The sequence below is a fragment of the Molossus molossus genome, unplaced genomic scaffold (genome assembly GCF_014108415.1).
Source record: "Molossus molossus isolate mMolMol1 unplaced genomic scaffold, mMolMol1.p scaffold_m16_p_10, whole genome shotgun sequence".
Lineage (NCBI taxonomy): Eukaryota > Metazoa > Chordata > Mammalia > Chiroptera > Molossidae > Molossus > Molossus molossus.
This window is the reverse complement of record NW_023425345.1, coordinates 84,029,194-84,048,101: the sequence shown is the minus strand read 5'-3', so window position 1 is coordinate 84,048,101 and position 18,908 is coordinate 84,029,194.

Genomic DNA, 18,908 nt, shown 5'->3' with positions numbered 1-18,908 from the left:
TTGTTATTATAAATAATGTTACAATTAGTATTTTTATACATATCCTTATACATAAATCTTTTCACTTCTATTTTTTTAGACTAATTCCTAGAAGTAGAGGTGGTGGCTCAAAAGTTCTGGAAGTTTTCTTTCTTTTTTTAAATTTTAAGTATAGTTGGTATACAATGTTATATTAGTTATATTAAATTCAGGTGTACAATGATGTGAGGGAGATATATTTGAATAAGGTGGCCCCAAACCAGAATGCAAATTGGTGATGAACCACCTAAAGTACTCTCTGTGGATGAATCTTTGTATTTTTTTAGTTCTCACACAGTTGAAACATCTTAAAGTTGTTTTGTTTAAATACCAGAGGATTTTATATTAAAACCAGATTTCACATTTATCAAAATTAAATGGATTGCCTAGTAGCCCTGGGCCTGTTTTTCCTGCACGGAAGTATCAGGATGGAGTTGAATATTACTAAGCATTTAGACAGGACACTCAAGTTTTCTCTAGTCTCCAACACTCATAGTTGGCTTGATATATTCCTTTAGTTTACTTCTGGTCCCAGTAAAAGGTTTGAAATTGAGACACAGGCTTCAGGGTACAACTCCAGGGGGCACCGTTCATATTGCAGTGTCTGGATGCAACTGGAGTTGTGCCCTGTGGAGATCCCTAGCCTAGTACATATTTGCATTTCCTCTTTTAATGTGCACGTTGAGTTATACAGCTGAGCAGTCCCGGCAGACTGGTTCTCATACTGAGGTATATTTCTACCGGTTACTACACATTTAAAAAAATATATTTTTTTCTTTATTGATTTTAGAGAGAGAGGAAGGGTGAGGGAGAGAGAGAGAAACATCGATGAGAGAGAACATCGATCGGCTGCCTCCTGCATACCCCCCACTGGGGATCAGGCCCACAACCTGGGCATGTGCCCTGACAGGGAATCGAACTGGCGACCTCCTGGTGCATGGGTCGACACTCAACCACTGAGCCACACTGGCTGGGCCACATTTTTTTTTTTAGAAAAAACTCTGTAATGTTATTTTCCTTTAGGGCTTGCAATGTGTTGAATTGTGTTCTCCCACAAGGTTTGTATGTTCAAGTCCTAATCCTCAGTACCTGTGAATGTGTCTCATTTGGAAATAGGGTCCTAGAGGGGTGGGGGTGAGAGGACATGAAGAGGTTAACCAAAGAACGTATATGCATATATGCATAGCCCATGGACACAGACAATAATGTGGCGAAGGCTGGGATGGGGCAGGAGCTGGGTGAAGGAGGGCCAAGGGGGGACATCTATAATACTGTCAACAACAACAAAATAAATGATAAATAAAATAAAAATTAATATCACTTAGGTAACGGAATGTAATTTAAAAAAAGGATGAAATCATGCTGCATTGGATTAGGGTGGTCCTAAGTCCAATCATTGACGTTCTTAGGAAGAGACAGGGAGAAAGAGAGAATTAGGCACAAGTACATTCGGGGAGAAGGTGGCCACGACAGAGCAGATGCAGCCAAGGAGTGCTGGCCACAGCAGAAGCTCAGAGGCCAGGAAGTCTTCCTTCCTAGAGCCTTGTGGGGAGCAGGACCTAATGCCAATTGCTTTCCTTTTTTTTTTTTTTTTTGAACTCTTCATTTTTATTTTTTTAAATTTATTTTTTATTTATTAATTTGTTTTTGTTACAGATGTTTCTCATTTTTCCCCCATTGACACCCCCCTCCCCTTCCCCCCAGGCCCCATCCCCAGCTTTGCTGTCTATGTTCATTGGTCATGCATACATGCATGTAAGTTCTGTGGTTTATCTCTCCGCCCCCGACCCCCTCACCCCCTGAGGCTTGTCAGTCTGTACCGCACCTCTATGTCTCTGGATTAATTTTGTTCAGCAGTTTGTTTAGTTCATTATACTCCACAAATAAGTGAGATCATGTGATATTTGCCTTTCTCTGCTTGGCTTGTTTTGCTGAGCATAATACTCTCCAGGCCCTTCCATGCCATCTCAAAGGATAAGAGATCTTTCTTTCTTAACAGCTGCATAGTATTCCATTGTGTACACGTACCACAGCTTTTTAATCCACTCATCTACTGATGGATACTTGGTTTTTTCCCAGTATCACCTCACACCTGTCAGAATGGCCACCATCAACAAATCATCAAACAACAAGTGTTGGCGAGGGTGTGGAGAAAAGGGGACTCTAGTGCACTGCTGGTGGGAATGCAGACTGGTGCAGCCACTGTGGAAAACACTATGGTGTTACCTCAAAAAGTTAAAAATTGAACTGCCATTTGATCCAGTGATCCACTTCCAGGAATGTATCTTAAGAATCCTGAAACGTCAATCAGAAAGAATATATGTACCCCTATGTCCACAGCAGCACTATTTACAATGACAATTGCTTTTCAACGTCTAGCCTCTTGAAGTGTGAGAGAGGCAGTTTCTGCCTGTTAAGCTCCCCAATTTGTGTCCAATTCGTACGACAGCCCTAGGAAACTAACAGAGGCCATATAGTTCTAAACATATCTCCATTACCTTTTCCCTAAGACTCTAGGGGAGCTCTTTGCCAATCAGTATTCATACTTTACCTTTATCTTCTTATTTGAAAGAGCGTTGACTTTCAGGATGAAAGAAGAATCCTGCATCCGGATTCCACTTGTTGCCCTTTGTCAGTGCTGAAGTCATTGAAACTTCCTAGGCGATCCACCCTCACTTTTCTCCTTTTCTCTACATGTCCATAGGTCGCACATTTTATCCTTGAAGATTTCAAGAAAATGAAGTATCCAGCTGTGTTCTTCAACGTCTGAACCCTACAGTGTATCTGATGCAATTACACCATCCAGTAATTGAAAGGAGCTTCGTCTTCCAGTACATTTGGTAGAAACTAGGGATGAGCTTATTAAGTATCATTTTTAGTGGATCAAAACAAAGACCATCAAAATTAGTTACTTGGTAAAAATCAGCACTGAAAATATTGCCAAGCAACTCTTCACAAGGTATAGAACTTATATTAGAAAAAGGATACTGATCTAGTTAGAGGAAAAACATAAAGAAACATTTATAAAATGTTTATCAAAAATGCCAATCATTTTTTTGGTTCCAAGCTTTGGAAGTAAGAGATAGTAGCCACACTTTCTTTCAAATAGTTTATAGAATAACTTATAAAGATGGCAACAAGGTAAAGGGTGACATGCTATTATAACAGATGACTTGCCCTAAGTCAGGAAAATAAGAACCATAGAGAGACCTTTACTTGTGAGTGAGAAGTGTATTCCTTGAATTTTCCTTATATACTATATAACTGTGAACAAGACCTAGAGCTTTATGAAGCTTATCTTTTATGCAAAGATAAATGAATCTATTTGTATATGGGCTTTTGTTTTTGTAAGTTTTTATTGTATATATTAAGTGGGTGGTATAGACTGACTGTATCTCCTCACAAATTCATATATTGAAACCTAATCCATAGTGTGATGGCATTTGGATATGAGAACTTTGGGGGTGATTAGGTTGTAAGGGTGGAGCCCTCATGAATGAGATTTGGGCCTTTGTAAAAGAGACCCCAGATAGTCCCCTAGTCATTTTGCCAAGTGAGGACTCAGCAGAAGACTGCCACCCATGAACTAGGAGCTGGGAACTCACCAGACAGCCAATCTGCAGGTGTCTCGACCTTGGGCTTCCCAGCCTCCAGCACTGTGAGAAATACATTTCTGTTGTTTGTAAGCCACCAGGTCTCTGCTGTCCTGTAACAGTAAGCTGAATGGACTGAAACAGCGGGGCAGATGTAAATGCCTGGCCAAGTCAAGACATCTTGTGTCCCTTGTTTCTATTGACAGGTTAATCATTTTGCCCTTGTCTCAAATGTTTTCTTCACAAAGTCACACTAGTACTTTTACAAAGCCTTACTGTTCCTATCCCAGGTACTGACAATAGTACAGATGGCCTCTGCATACCTTTGACCTCGTTTGCCCTGATGTTACCATTTATATAAACAGTATGTTTTTTAACCCTCACCCAAAGACATTTTTCTGTTTATCTTCAGATAGAGTGGGAAGGGGGAGAGAGAAACATCGATGTTGGAGGGACACATCGACTGGTTGTCTCCCGCACAGGGACGAACCAAAACCGAGGTACATGCCCTTGACTGGAATTGAACCCGAGACTCTTTGGTCCATGGACTGACACTTTAACCACTGAGCCAAACCGGCCAGGGCAACAGTATGTTTTTAAAACTAAGAAGTTGACCTTGCTATATTATTATTCACTAAATTTCTGACTTTCACCAGTTTTTCAATTCACGTCTTTCTTTTTTTGTTGTTTTTCCAGGATCTGATTCAGTATACCACATTTCATTTAGGTGTGCATCAAATTTGTGATTTCCTTTATTTTATTTATTTATTATTTTATATATATATATTTTTATCCTCACCCGAGGACCTTTTTTTTTTTTTTTTTTTGCATTTATCTTCAGATAGAGCTAGAGGGAGAATGGGAGGGAGAGAGAGAGAGAGAAACATCGATGTGAGAGAGACACATCCAGTGGTTGCCACCCACACGACCCCAACCAGGGCTGGGGACAGACTGCAACCCAGGTACATGCCCTTAGCGGGAAGCGAACCCAGGACTCTCTGGTCCACAGGCTGACACTCTAACCACTGAGCAAAACTGGCCAAGGCTATTTTAAATAATATATTTTGACTAGCGATTAGACAGTGTTGCTTCACTGTCCTCTTCCTACTCATGTCCCGCTTCTTATTTATTTCAATTACTGTGTTTTTATTTTTTTTATTTTTTAGTTTTTATTTTGTACAGACAGAGTGGGAGGGAGAGAGAGGAAGAGAGAGAGGGAAACATCGATGTGAAAGGGACACATTGAGTGGCTGCCACCCGCAAGACCAACCAGGGCCGGGGACAAACTGCAACTGAGGTACATGCCCTTAGTGGGAACCGAACCCGGGTCTCTCCAGACCGCAGGTGGACACTCTAACTGCTGAGCCAAACCGGCCAGGGCTCAATTACTGTGTTTTTAGAAATAAGAGGGAAGAGTGGACGGGGCGCAAGAAGAGATAAACCAAAGAACTCATGTGGATCTATGCATAACCAATGGACACAGCACAGTGAAAGCAGGGGATGGGTTGGAGGAGGGGATGAGGGGGGTCAGTGGAGGGGAAAAAGGGAACATGTGTAATGTTTTCAACAATAAAGATAAGTTAAAAAATATTCTTTATGTCTGTTGAACCAGTCCCTAAATTTACAGCTCTGCTGAGTTTTAGGAGGTAGGTTTAAATGCAAAGTCAGACAGAAAACTTTTAGGAAGGGAGAGTACCATCAACCCTCCTAAAGTTCATGAGACAATTGAACATCGTAAGACCCAGAAGAAGAAATGATTTTTCCTCTCAAATTCCAGACAAAAATGTTTTGTGCTTCCAAGTTAGAAATAAATTGACCTGATTGCTGCCTGACCTACAAATTTACAGTTTTCACAGAGATTGAATTCCTGTTTGTACAAAATCAAGCTGAAGTAACTTAAGAACTATAAGATTAGAGTTAGAGAGAGGTCACAGTAAAAATGTCAGCAAGAGCACTGGGACATTTTTTACGGGATTCCTTGCAATACTTCAGTCTCCTGAGGTCCGTGAGCGCCGTAAGGATTAGCAAGATGCCGAGAGGCACCCTCTGTTTTACTTTCTCAGACTTCCTTGTGTGTCACAAGCTTTTCATAGCTCACAGATAAGTTTCTTTTTTATTTACTTTATGAACATTTATTTATGATCTATAAAGAATGCCCAGCAAAATGAGTAGGTCAGACTAATTTCACCATCCCTAGGATGAACACCCTATATTGTTTTGTTTTAAACTTAGAATAATTTTCCTTCATTACTTTTGTTATTACTGTTTTTCAAAATAACACAATTATGGATATGGTTAAAAATTAAATTTTACAACTGAGCTTGTAAAAATAACAACAGGTATGCTGCCCTCTTTCTAGGCCTTTACCCTAGAGGGAAATTTCCTTTTTTTTTATCCTCACTCGAGGACATTTTTGCATTTATCTTCAGATAGAGCATAAGGAAGAGAGGGAGGAAGAGAGAGAGAGAAATATAGATGTGAGAGAGACACATCGACTGGTCACCACCTACACAACCCCAACCAGGCAGGGATGAACTGCAACCGAGGTGCATGCCCTTGGCGGGAACTGAACCCGGGATTCTCTGGTCCACAGGCTGACGCTCTAACCACTGAGTAAAACCGGCCAGGGCTAGAGGGAAATTCTTTTAGCCATTTCTTTTCTGGTTCTTCTGGTGGCGACATTTGAAAGCCTAAATAATGTAGTTATACTACTTTATTAGCAACTTTTCAACTTGTCTTTGCAAAAATGTAGAAAGTTACTGTGTATTTAAGCATCTGCTTCTTCTACTCCACCCTGTCCTTTGCTGTCCTCCAAGGTTTAGGTAGTTATTATTTTCATTCTTCCTACAACTCACCTTTATAATTTAATACTGTATTTCACTTCTCATTCCATTGGCTTTAGACAATGCTTTTTCTTTTTTCTTTTTTCATTATGTACAATAAGGTTATTATTAATTCTTCCCCATTTCTTTTTCTACTACCTAATTGTGAGGCTCTGTTTATATATTGCTTGGGTTAATAACATTTGCTCTTTATTTCATAATTGTCTTTAATAATTTATCTGTAGAATAATTAAAACTATGAAAACCAGGACATGACATGCACCTTATGTTTATGAATTAAATCTTACTCTCTGTTGATCCCTGCAGTGGATGCGAGGATTGCAATTCCATATTTATTTATTCATTCATTTTTATCCTTGCCCAAGGACTTTTTCTTGCATTTATATTCAGATAGAGCAGGAGGGAGAGAGGGAGGAAGAGAGAGAGAGAGAAACATCAATGAGAGGGACACATCAACTGGTTGCCACCTGCATGACCCCAACCGGGGCCAGGGACAAACCGCAACCAAGGTACGTGCCCTTCCCAGGAACCAAACCTGGGACTCTCTGGTCCGTGGGCTGACGCTCCAACAGCTGAACCAAACTGGCCAGGGTGCAATTCTACCTTAATAGATCCAAAGTAATGCTCCTCATCTCACTCAAAGGTAAATGTCTTAGAATTTCTATTTTGCTACTATGCCCTATCAATTCATTCATTGATGTACTGCACATAGTTTTTGAGTGCCTACTGTGCCGTAGGTACAGTTGAAGGCACTGAGGAAACCATCATGAATATAGTAAATAGAAATCTCTGTCTCTGTGAAGTAGAGAGGGCGTGTAAGAGAGTAATGGTGATTGTATTTCGAGTTTAAAACAGGGTAGTTAGAAAAAAACCCTCCTTAACTTGAAGGTAGTTGTGCAAGGGCTAAAGGTGGTGCAGGAAGGAGTGATGAGTTTGTGGACAAAACATGCCGAGAGTGGGTTCTATTTTCCTGACGGATACTTGCATTTCTTTCCTTCATTTTTAAAATATTTTTTCTTTATTGCTTTTCGAGAGAGAGGAAGGGCGAGAGGACATCGCCGGCTGCCCCCTGCATGTTCCCCACCGGGATGGGGCCCACAACCTGGTCACGTGCCCCACCCGGGGACCTCTTGGTGCATGAGTCGATGCTCAACCAGTGAGCCACACCGGCTGGGCGTGGATTTGGTTAAGTGCTTCTTTCTGGCAGAGCTAATCCAGTCAGGAAGAAAGGAAGGAAAATGTACGCCCTCACTCTGTTGTCTTGAGGTGAAAACCATATATGTACATTTCTTTATCCATGTTTTGCTCAGCTGTTTGCATTTTTATCCAATATAGTTTCCCAAGTAAAAGTCATGACATGTTGCAAGGAACAAAAAGAGAACGCTTAAAGTTTTTAAAAGAACCTTCATTGGGTGCTGATGGCTGCCGTTCTTGCTGGACCTTGTCTCTTCCTGTCATGTAAGGTGTTTGTCAGCTAGGTTAGGCCATAGGCCCCCATCACTCAGTCAAACACTAACCTCGATGTTGCTACAAAGGCATTTTGTAGATGTAATAATAGTCTGTCATTAGGACTATTATCCTCAATAAAATGGGCTTGAAACCATCTGTTGAAAGACCTTAAGAGAAGAAATGAGGTCTTTTCCAGGAGGAGAAATTCCCCCAGTGGACTGCAGCTTCTGTTCCTGCCTGAGCACTCCCTGTGGGCCGCCCTCCGGACTTTGGTTTATCCAGTCTGTCTCCCTCCCACGCCTCCAATGTGCAAACCAGTTCCTTCCAATAAATCTAAGTATGCATGCACGTGTACATGCATGCATCTGGCTGTCTAGGTTCCCTTTCCCTGACGGTACCTTGACTGTTGCAACCTCCAACCCCCAAATTTGTAAAGTCACTGTTTCTCCATATCCCAAACATACAAGGGGATTTTTGTCAAGTTTTAGTATTTTTCCCATTTGTTCTCTAGGTATGTCATGGTTTTATTTTAATTCTTAAATCTTTGATCTTTGACTTAGAGTTTATTCCGGAGTTCAGTGTGAGATAAAGATCCAACTTGGCCCTGGCCGGTTTGGCTCAGCGGTTAGAGCGTTGGCCTGTGGACCAGAGAGACCCGGGTTGGGTTCCCACTAAGGGCACGAACTCGGTTGCAGTTTGTCCCCAGTCCCAGTTGGGGTTGTGTGGGTGGCAGCCAGTCGACGTGTTTCTCTCACATTGATGTTTCTCTCGCTCTTCCTTGCTCTATCTGAAGATACCTGCAAAAATGTCCTCGGGTAAGGATAAAAAAAAGATCCAACTTGATCTTTCTCAAAGTCATTACTCAGTTGCCCAACAACATTCATTAATATCTTAAATTCCTGAACACATTTGGATATATTTCTGGACTTTAAAAAAAAAATCATACTTTTTATAATTTTGAGGCTTTAAAATATACTAATATCCAATAGAGCTCTTCCCACCTTGTTTCTCTCTTGTTTATAGACTTCCTAATTTTGCTCTGTAGCTTTTTCTATGTAAACATTAAGTCGTGCAGTCTCATTAAAATGTACTGGTATTTTTAACAGGATCATATTAAATCTATAAATGTTAAGATGTCACTATGGAGTTGAGTTTTCCTAATTACAAACACGGAAAGTCTTACCATTTCTTTAAGCATACTTTTGTGACCCTTTAGTTTTTCTCACAAAGGTTTTACATATTTCTTACCATGATCATTTCTAGGTATTTTATCATTTTGCTGCTATTATAATTGTAATCTTGGCTTCCTTTACAGTTTGCTTTCTGTGGTTGTTCTTTGTGTACAGTAGAGGCAATTGTTTTCTAAATACCTAGGTACTACTCTAAATTCTCTTGTTTTTGTAGAGTTTTTGTAGTGGGTTCTTTTCTGTTTCCAGATACACAATAATTTCAGAGGCAAGCAGTTATAGTTTAATCTTTTCTATTTTTAATTTTTTAATATTTATATTTTCCTTCCTTTATCTAAATGCATTGGCCAATACCTTTGGTAGAAAGTTACATTATATAATGCTATGCCTGTTTGCCATATTAATTTCTTTAGTTTTAAAAGCCTGCAATGTCTCTCCATTCAGTAGAATGCTGGGTTCCTGTTGTAAGGAAGTATCCATCAGCTCTTATTTTAATGAAGCTTTTTGAAAACAAAAATGTGTTCATTTTTTTCAAATGTGTTTTTAGTGTCTATGGACTTGATCATATTTTCTTCCAGATGCATTAATAAGATTAATTTTATTAATAATTTTTCTACTGTTAAATGATCTTTGAATACATGAAATAAATCCCACTTGTTTATGAAGTAATAAACTGTAAATAGTCTTTCTAGTTATATTGCATTAATATTCATAAGTGAACATTTTTATTTCTTTTTAAATTATGTTTGCGATCCAGGGTTTCAGTGAACTAGTTCATGCAATAGATTTTGTTGTTGTTGTTGTTGTTGTACCAATTATTCACTACCCATCCCAGTGAAGGATTATAATTTCTCATTCCATTGATATCAGTTTTGGCCTCTTTGCTTGCGTTGGCCATATAGCAGTTGTGACACACGCTACTCTTTCACAGACAGTTTAAGAACCATCAGTCTTTCTCTTTGCCATGAGGCCAACATGTCCTTGATAGCTGATGCTCCTTCAACTTGAGTGCCACAATGAAGAAAATGTGGAACATATAAGCAAGGAGCTCTTCAGGGACATGGAATGAAGACTGAACATTTGTTCTTGCCTTGGCTTATGTGGCTCAGTTGGTAGAGCATCCTCCCATGAACCGAAAGGTAGCCGGTTAGATTCCCGATAGGGGCACATACCTAGGTTGCAGATCTGATCCCCAGTCAGGGTAAAATACTAGAAAGTTTTCCTTCTTTTTTTTAAAAATTAAATTACATGGTAATTTTCCTTATGAAGTCATCCAGGACTGACACTGGTTTTGGAGGGTGGAGTATCTCTGACAGTTTTGAAATTACTATTTTGGGGGAAATTTTTTGTTTTTAATCCTCACCTGAGGATATGTTTATTGATTTTAGAGAGAGAGGAAGGGAAAGTGAGAGAGAAAGATTAATGTGAGAGAGAAATATCGATGGGTTGCCTCCCGTACATGCCACAACTTGGGATGGAACCTGCAACCTAGGTTTGCTCTCTCACTGAATTGAACCTGAAGCCTTTTGATGTGTGGGGTAATGCTTCAACCAACTGAGCCACTTGGCCAGAGTGGGAAATGTATTTTTATTTTTTATTCAATTTATCAGGGTGAAATTGGTTCACAAAACATACAGGTTTCAAGTGTGCAGCTCAACAAAATACAATCTTTACACTGCACAGTGCACCCAGCAAAGTCTCTTTCAATCTCCATTTATCCCCACTTTGCTCACCTCCACCTATCCTCCATTCCCTCTGGCTGTCACCATATATATGTGTTTTCGCTTAATCCCTTTATCTTCTTACATCCAGCTCCCCCACCCACCTCCCCTTGGCAGCAGTCTGTTCCATGTATCCATGCCTCTGTTTCTATTTTGTTCATCAGTTTATTTTGTTCATTAGATTCCACATATAGGTGAGGTCATGTGGTATTTGTCTTTCTCTGACTGGCTTATTTCACTTAGCATAATACTCTCCAGGTCTATTCAGGCTGCCCCAAAAGGTAAGATTTCCTTTCCTTTTTCATGGCTGGGTAATATTACATTGTATAAATATACCACAGCTTTTTTTATCCACTCTTCTACTGATGGCCACTTTGGCTGTTTCCAGATCTTGGCTATTGTATATAATGAACATAGAGGTACACATATTCTTTTGAATTAGTTTTTTGTGTTTCTTCATATATATTGTCAGAAGTGGGATTGCTGGGTCAAAAGGCAATTCCATTTTTAATTTTTAAGGAAATTCCATACTGTTTTCCACAGTGGCTGCACCAATCTTCATTTCCACCAACAGTAGACAAGGGTCCCTTTTCTCCACATCCATGCCAACACATGTTGTGTGTTGATTTATTGATGATAGCCATTCTGACAAGGATGAGGTGATATCTCATTGTGGTTTTAATTTGCATCTCTCTGATGATTAGTAATGTTGAGCATTTTTAAATATCTGTTAGCCATCTGTATGTCCTCTTTGGAGAAGTGTGTGTGGGGCAAATTATTTTTGACTTTCTATTTTTATTGTTAGTTTTGGTAAGCTATATTTTCTTAGAAAGTATTGATTTATTTCAGATTTTAATATTTACTAATAAAAAGTAGTTCAAATTAGTCACTTTTAATTGAAATAATTTTGTCTGTATTGTATTTTAAACTTAAAAAAATAATTATTTTTATTTGTAGAGCACAATGTATGAATGATTTAAAATGAGCATCTAAATTTTAAATGTTAACTTTAAAAAATAAAAATAAGGAGTTATTTGGGTCAAAATACAGTTAAATTTTATTATTATTATTATTTTTAATCCTCACCCGAGGATATTTTTCTCTATCATCAGATAGAGTGGGAGAGAGGAAGAGAGAAGAAGACAGAGGGACAGAGAGAGAGAGGGTGGGAGAAAGAGAGAAGAAGAGAGACAGAGTGAGGAAGGGAGAGAGAGAGAGGGAGGGAGGGAGATAGAGCAAGAGAAACATCAATGTGAGAGAAGTCACATCAATTGGTTGTCTCTCACATGACCCCAATCAGGGCCCGGGAAGAACCACAACCAAGGTACGTGCCCTTGACCAGATCGAACCTGGGACTCATTGGTCCACAGGCTGATGCTCTAACCACCTAGCCAAACCGGCCAGGGCTAAATTTTATTTCTCATAGTTAATACTATAGAAGTACATTTTTGAATATCAAAATATACTGTATTATGATTTATGTTGTTAAGACATATGCCATTTAGTTGGTTCTTGTCTTTTCTATCAATTACAAAATCTTCACCTTGAAAAATGTACAGAAAACCTCATTAAATAATGGAGGCTGATGATATGTCAAGAATATGACAAAATCTCTCATTATCATTGTAGAAAAACAAATAAGGTGATCAGATCACCAAATGATTTGGAGCTGGTTTAACAGGGTTAGCAGTAGAAAAATATTGATTAAGCATCCACATTTTAATCGATGTCTTGGAGGGTTGGCAGAGAAATCATGCTACTAAAATGTGTTGCTGATAAAAGCTAGGTGAGATAACACGTGATGGGTGATACAATTAACATGATCTCAACTAAAATGGGTGAAGGTGGTCAAAAGGTACAAACTTCTAGTTATATAAGTAAATCCTGAAGATGCAATGTATAGCACGGTGACTGTAGTTAGCAAAACTGTATTATACATTTGAAAGTTACTGAGAAGTGGATCTTAAAAATTCTCGTCATCCAAAAATTTTGAAAGTATGTATGATGACGGATGTTAACTAAACTTATTGTGATAATTGTTTTCTAATATATACATATATAAAATCCTAATGTTGTACACCTAAAACTAGTATAATTTATATGTCATTTATACCACAGTAAGAGAGAAAAATGATCTCAATAGGTTGGAATAGAGGCTGAGACAAATAAGATGCAATTTAATGGGATGAAGGTAAATGTCAGTATTCTGGTGTGGATATGATTGTCACGATCCAGAATGAGGCTGTGCAGCAGTACAGTGACTGCTAGTTGTTTTTTTTTTTTATCCCCACCTGAGGACATTTTTGCATTTATTTTCAGACAAAGTGGGAGGGAGAGAGGGGGGAAGAGAGAGAGAGAAACTTCGATGTGAGACAGACACAGCGATTAGCTGTCGGGGACAAACTACAACCGAGTACGTGCCCTTAGCGGGAACCGAACCTGGGACTCTCTGGTCCGCAGGCCAATGCTCTAACTGCTGAGCCAAACTGACCAGGGCATGACTGCTAGTTTAAAAACACCATAACCTGAATTTGAGCCAAAGGTATTTTGTTGGTTTATGTGATTTAAGATATAGCCTGTTCTCAGTTTGAACCAATAGAAATGCAAGGAAAATATCATAAGAAGTATATATCTGAGTATACTCTGTGCTGGACAGATTCTTTTGGGATTATTGCATTCAGTTTTGTTGTATTTTAAGAGAAAGACATACAACTGGAGTTTGTCGAATGGACAGCCATTTGGATTGTGAAGCTGGTGATGTCTAGAAATCATGACATGAGAAATATTGGAAGCATCTAAAATTTTGAGTGTGAAGAATAAAATTCAAAGGAGATTTCTCTTCTAGGAAGTCTTCCATGAATCTCTGTGTTTGTCCAAGTGGCTTCTTCAGTGCCTATTCCACATGTGGTGCATCCATTCACTCCTTCCACTAAGAGTCGTATGCTATAGGCCAGGAGCAGTCCACATGCTGGGACACAGTGGCGACGAAAGATCAGTGCTTTCACAGAACTGACGCTGTGGGAGTCAGAGACATTAAACAATTGCACATGTAGAGCCCTGGCTGGTGTGTTTTGGTTGGGTGTCATCCTGTGCACCAAGAGGTTGCTGATTTGATTCCTGATCAGGGCACACGCCCAGGTTTCGGGCTCCATCCCCAGCAGGGGTTGTGCAGGAGGCAGCCGATCGATGTTTCGCTTTCACATTGATGTTTCTCTCTCTCCCTCTCCCTGCCTCTCTTTCTCTAAAAATAAAAATAAAAAATAAATAAATACATACATAAAAAAGAGGAACGAGAGAAGGGGTGCTTTTTATATGTTGGTTATGGAAGGCCTCTCTGAGGAGGTAACCTGTGACATGAAATGAATGAGAGGAATAAATCAGCCAGGATCCAGCATTGGCACATTCCTTGCAGAGGGACTAGTGAGGGCAAAGGTCTTCTGTTGTTGGAATGAGCTTGGCTTGTGACAGGACCAAGGGATAAAATTGTAGGAGATGAAATTAGCAACATAAGCAGGGCTATTTCTTGTAGAAAGTTTAGATTGTGATAATGAGTTTACATTTTACTCAAAGTGCATGATAAATTGGGAAATTCCATGATCAGATTTGTAAGCTCTGAGGTGTATTGATTATTAGAGGAAGTATGAAAGAAAAGGAAACACTCAACTGTTTTATTTTAGCACTTTCCATATTTTGTAGACATTATTTGCTGATACATATTTATTTTTCACTAAAGTGTAGCTTCCTTAAGAGCAAGAATCATATCTTGTTTATTTTTGTGTCTCTAACACCCAGAAAAGTACCTGGAAATGCAAGAGACACTCAGTAAATTTCTTGAAGATTCCAATTTTATTCTGTCTGATCTCTTAACTGGAAGCTGTTGATTATTTCTGCTACAAGAAAAAAAGCAAAAAAAGTTGGTCTGTAACAACAGAAAGAAGCAGATGTGTGGAAAGAAGCAAAGAACTAGGCATTTCTTTGTCCACTGTCATAGTCCATCACCTTGTTCCAGGTTAATCTTGATTGTGATTGTATTCTGACTTTGAGTGTCAAGAGACAATCCTGGATCCCTATAATAAACTAGTTTTCGCGCAGGCCGGATTGGCTCAGTGGTTAGAGTGTTGTCCCACGGACCAATGAATGGCGGGTTCAATTCTGGTCAAGGGCACATACCTCAGTTGTGGTTTGTCCCCAACCCTGGTCAGGCCGTGTGGGAGGCAACTAGTTGACGTGGCTCTGTCACATTGATGTTTCTCTGTCTCTCTCTCCCTCCCCCTTCCATTCTGTCTGATAATAACTAGAAAAATAAACTCAGGTGAGGAATAAAAAAATGAAAAATAAACTAGTTTTCATATTTTTGTATTTTATTAACTGGTGTTGATTTCTGTTACTTCAAAGAAAATAGTCCTAGGATTAATTCTCAAATTCTTCTTACTTGCTGAATGATTTGGGGCAAGTTACTTAACTTTAAATTTTAGTTTTATATTTCCTTAAAACAGGCTTGATAAAATTACAATACCTGGTAATAATACAAATTCAGATACGTAATGCCATCAGTATTGGGTTCTTCTCTGTTGAGCTTCTAGGAATCGCACTACACGTGAAGGTTAGCCATAAGAGATTTGTATGGGAGCAAAAGGCCAGGTGAGTGAATGATGGATGGTCTATTTTGGAACAAGGGAAGGTATGTGAATCCCTAAGACCCAATCATCCTATATCTGATTGACAAAATAGGCATTAAAAAATTCCTGGAACTACTGCCTGTGACCTAGAAGCCTTAACCACCAATGTCAAGACACATGGAGATATTTAAGCCAGAACTGACAACTGCAATTGGGGACCATGTGGAGGTTAGTTAACATAGCACCCAAGTCTTAAAAGTGGTCATCTTTGTGTGGTAGGACTATGATGAACTTTTTCTGCTCATTTGTATTTTCTGGAATAAGAATGTACATTTATATCATAATATATATATATATACATAACTTTTATATAATGCAAAAGAAATACTGAAAACAAAGTATTAAAAAAAGAAAAGAACTGACAACTGTCACTAGGTGGTACCAAGCTTAAGTTGGGACCAGGCGGCCACATCTCTGCATCCCAACAACAACTCTTTTTTTGTCTGCCAACATCTTGTGCAGGCTCAACCTAATAATTTAATTACACTTATAATAACATTAATTCATATATTATGCACCTGAAAGTTTTATACATCACTTATTACATTATGGTGGGGTTTCCCATAATAAAATCTACTAATAAGTTGGTAAAAGATTTAAATGAGACTGTATATGTAAAGTTCTGGGTATAGGGAATTGCACACCCAATAAATGTGAAACCACTATTAATCATTAGTATTATTATTGTTATCCTAAAAGCTATGGCTATTACAATTGGAGGATGAGCATATAAAGGAGTTGAAACTCAATGTGGTCAATTCTACTATTTCGTATATAGTTGGAGAGAGAGTTAATACAAATGGTTGCAGTGATAATCTGTGAATTTAATTTAGGTATTTTCTTTCTTCCTCCTCTATCTAGACTAATTGTGAGTTGGATACATATTTAATATTTTGAAAAGAGAAACTGGCAATGAGTTTGCTGTGTTGGCATTTTTGCTCATACATGTGCTCTGCCTATGCTGAGAAATGGTATTATTTTTATCTTCCTGTCATCTCACTGATCTCTTTTATAAAAGCAAAGATTTCAAAATATGATCATTTGAGATTTAGTTTATTCATTTTAAATCACCCATCTTTTAAACGTGTATTCATTCCCTTGATATATTAAGTCTGTAGATTCTATGTTGTAAATCAGTTAAGTCTTTGATATTCATAGAAAGACCTGAAGCTTTCAGAGTGATTAGTTATTGATTACACAATGAATCAACCTATCTGGCCATAATAAATATTTAATATTTTCTTCGAATAAAGTGATACATTTCATGAAGTTTTTGTATTGTCTTATTCTTCTGTATGTTTAAATCTAATGTTATGTATTGCAATTAGAATTAATCTACTTAAAAAAATTTTTTCTTTATTGATTTTAGAGAGAGAGGAAGGGAGAGGGAGAGAGAGATGGAAACATTGATGAGAGAGAACATCAATTGGCTCCCTCCTGCATGCCCCCACTGGGGATCAGGCCCACAACCTGGGCATTTGCTCTGACCAGGAATCAAACTGATGATTTCTTGGTGCATGGGTCAACATTCAACCACTGAGCCACACTTCTTATTAAAAGTCTATTAATAAATAGACTTTTGGTCCTTATATCATGTTAAATATGTGGTTTAAATGAACTAAGCATATAATGCAGTTAATAACTATATGTTTCTCAGTCAAATATAGATTTATTTTAAATTTATCTTCAGAATTTTTGGGGTCTGATAATCTTCATTAACAAGCAAAAGATTTCTTTTTTTAACATAAAAACAGTTTTGGATGTTTTCACTGTTCTGATTAGGTATGTCAATCAGTACAAAGCCACCTCTCAAAAATTGACTGATTCAGATTAACATTTGAAAAGAATTTGTTAAACCCTACTACTAAGTGCTGTTACCTGTCTCCATGGAATCAATGGTCTCCATAAAAAACATTTCTATTCCATTAAGGAAAATACTGACCTATTCAACAATGAAAGCTTTTATAACAGCTACTGCATTCAAACAATGAAATATTTATGACATACTCTGTGTAAATATATTCAGGAGTCTTTGAAGAATACAGTCATGTTAGCAGCATTATCCAGTTATTCATTTATTCACTCAACAATTAAACATTATATAAATACTCTGGCAGTAAGGTAGATTCTACCTCTCCGAGCTTGTAGTATGAGAGATCAATGCAAGGACAATTACATCAACTGCTATGCTGATGAAGACATCCGGAACCAAGGTAGCACATAGTGAATATACCTCACCCTGTGTGTGTGTGCACATGTGAGGGCAGGACATAAGTAGGGATTTGCGGAATTAAGAAGTTGGGGAAAATAATGGAAACAAATGGGAAGGTAAATGAAAATGATCAGGGTGTTTTTAAAAAGGTAATCAGTAGCAGAAAAGAATGAAGGGGAATGAGAAATATGGTGAAGAAACTTAGCCCTGGTAGGGTGGCTCAGTTGGTTGGAGCATCCTCCCATGCACCAAAAAGATTGGGGGTTCGATTCTTGGTCAGGGCAAATACCTAGGTTGTGGGTTTGATCACCAGTCGGGGGGCATATGGGAGGTAGTCGATCAATGCTTCTCTCTCACATGGATATTTCTCTCTCCCTTCCTCTCTCTCTAAAAATCAATAAAAACATATCCTCAAGTGAAGATTAAAAGAAAAAGAAACTTAACAGGTGTTTTAAATAAATACTAGTGAATATGATATTGTTTCTATCTTCCTGTCATCCAACTGATCTCTTTTATAAAAGCAAATGAGTGAAATAGTTAAGGATGTGAGAGCAAGTGGAGGAATAAGAAACATGAAAAAGATGCAAAGAATGAGAAAAAAAAAAAAAAGGAATGTGAGGAAAACTGAGAAAAACATAACGTTGAAAATGAGAACATTTATAAATTTAGTGTTTAAAAGGTAAGTGTGATGATGAAAGGCAGGGGTTGCATAATGTGTTTCTGTGGGTTCTGTTGGATATCACCTTAAAAACATTCTCATTGCAACATAGGTTTAGGAACATTGGATGGATTTATTTCCCACAGGACTTCTCAGAGCCTTTAATATTCTAATGTACCTTTGCAGAGTCTTTCTGAAAGCAATGCTATGCAGTTTTCCCCATATTTTGTGATGATAATGTTTCTTTTTTTTTCTTATTAGTAATTCCAGAAATTAAACTTCTGAGAAACAAAATGGGAAATATTATATTAACAGAGATGTATCAAAAAAAGGAGGGGATAGGAAAAAAACCCAACTTTACTTGTTTTTTGAATTTGACATCAGTTCCCTTTGGTCAAGAGCCTTCCTTTCTCAATCACATCTCTTCCTATCCAGTTCTCAGTCTGCCATAATTTATTTTATTTTTTGATCATAAATCCCATGATGTCCTATATGTATGTAGGTATGTATGTATACATACATGTGTATATATGCACACATACATGCAA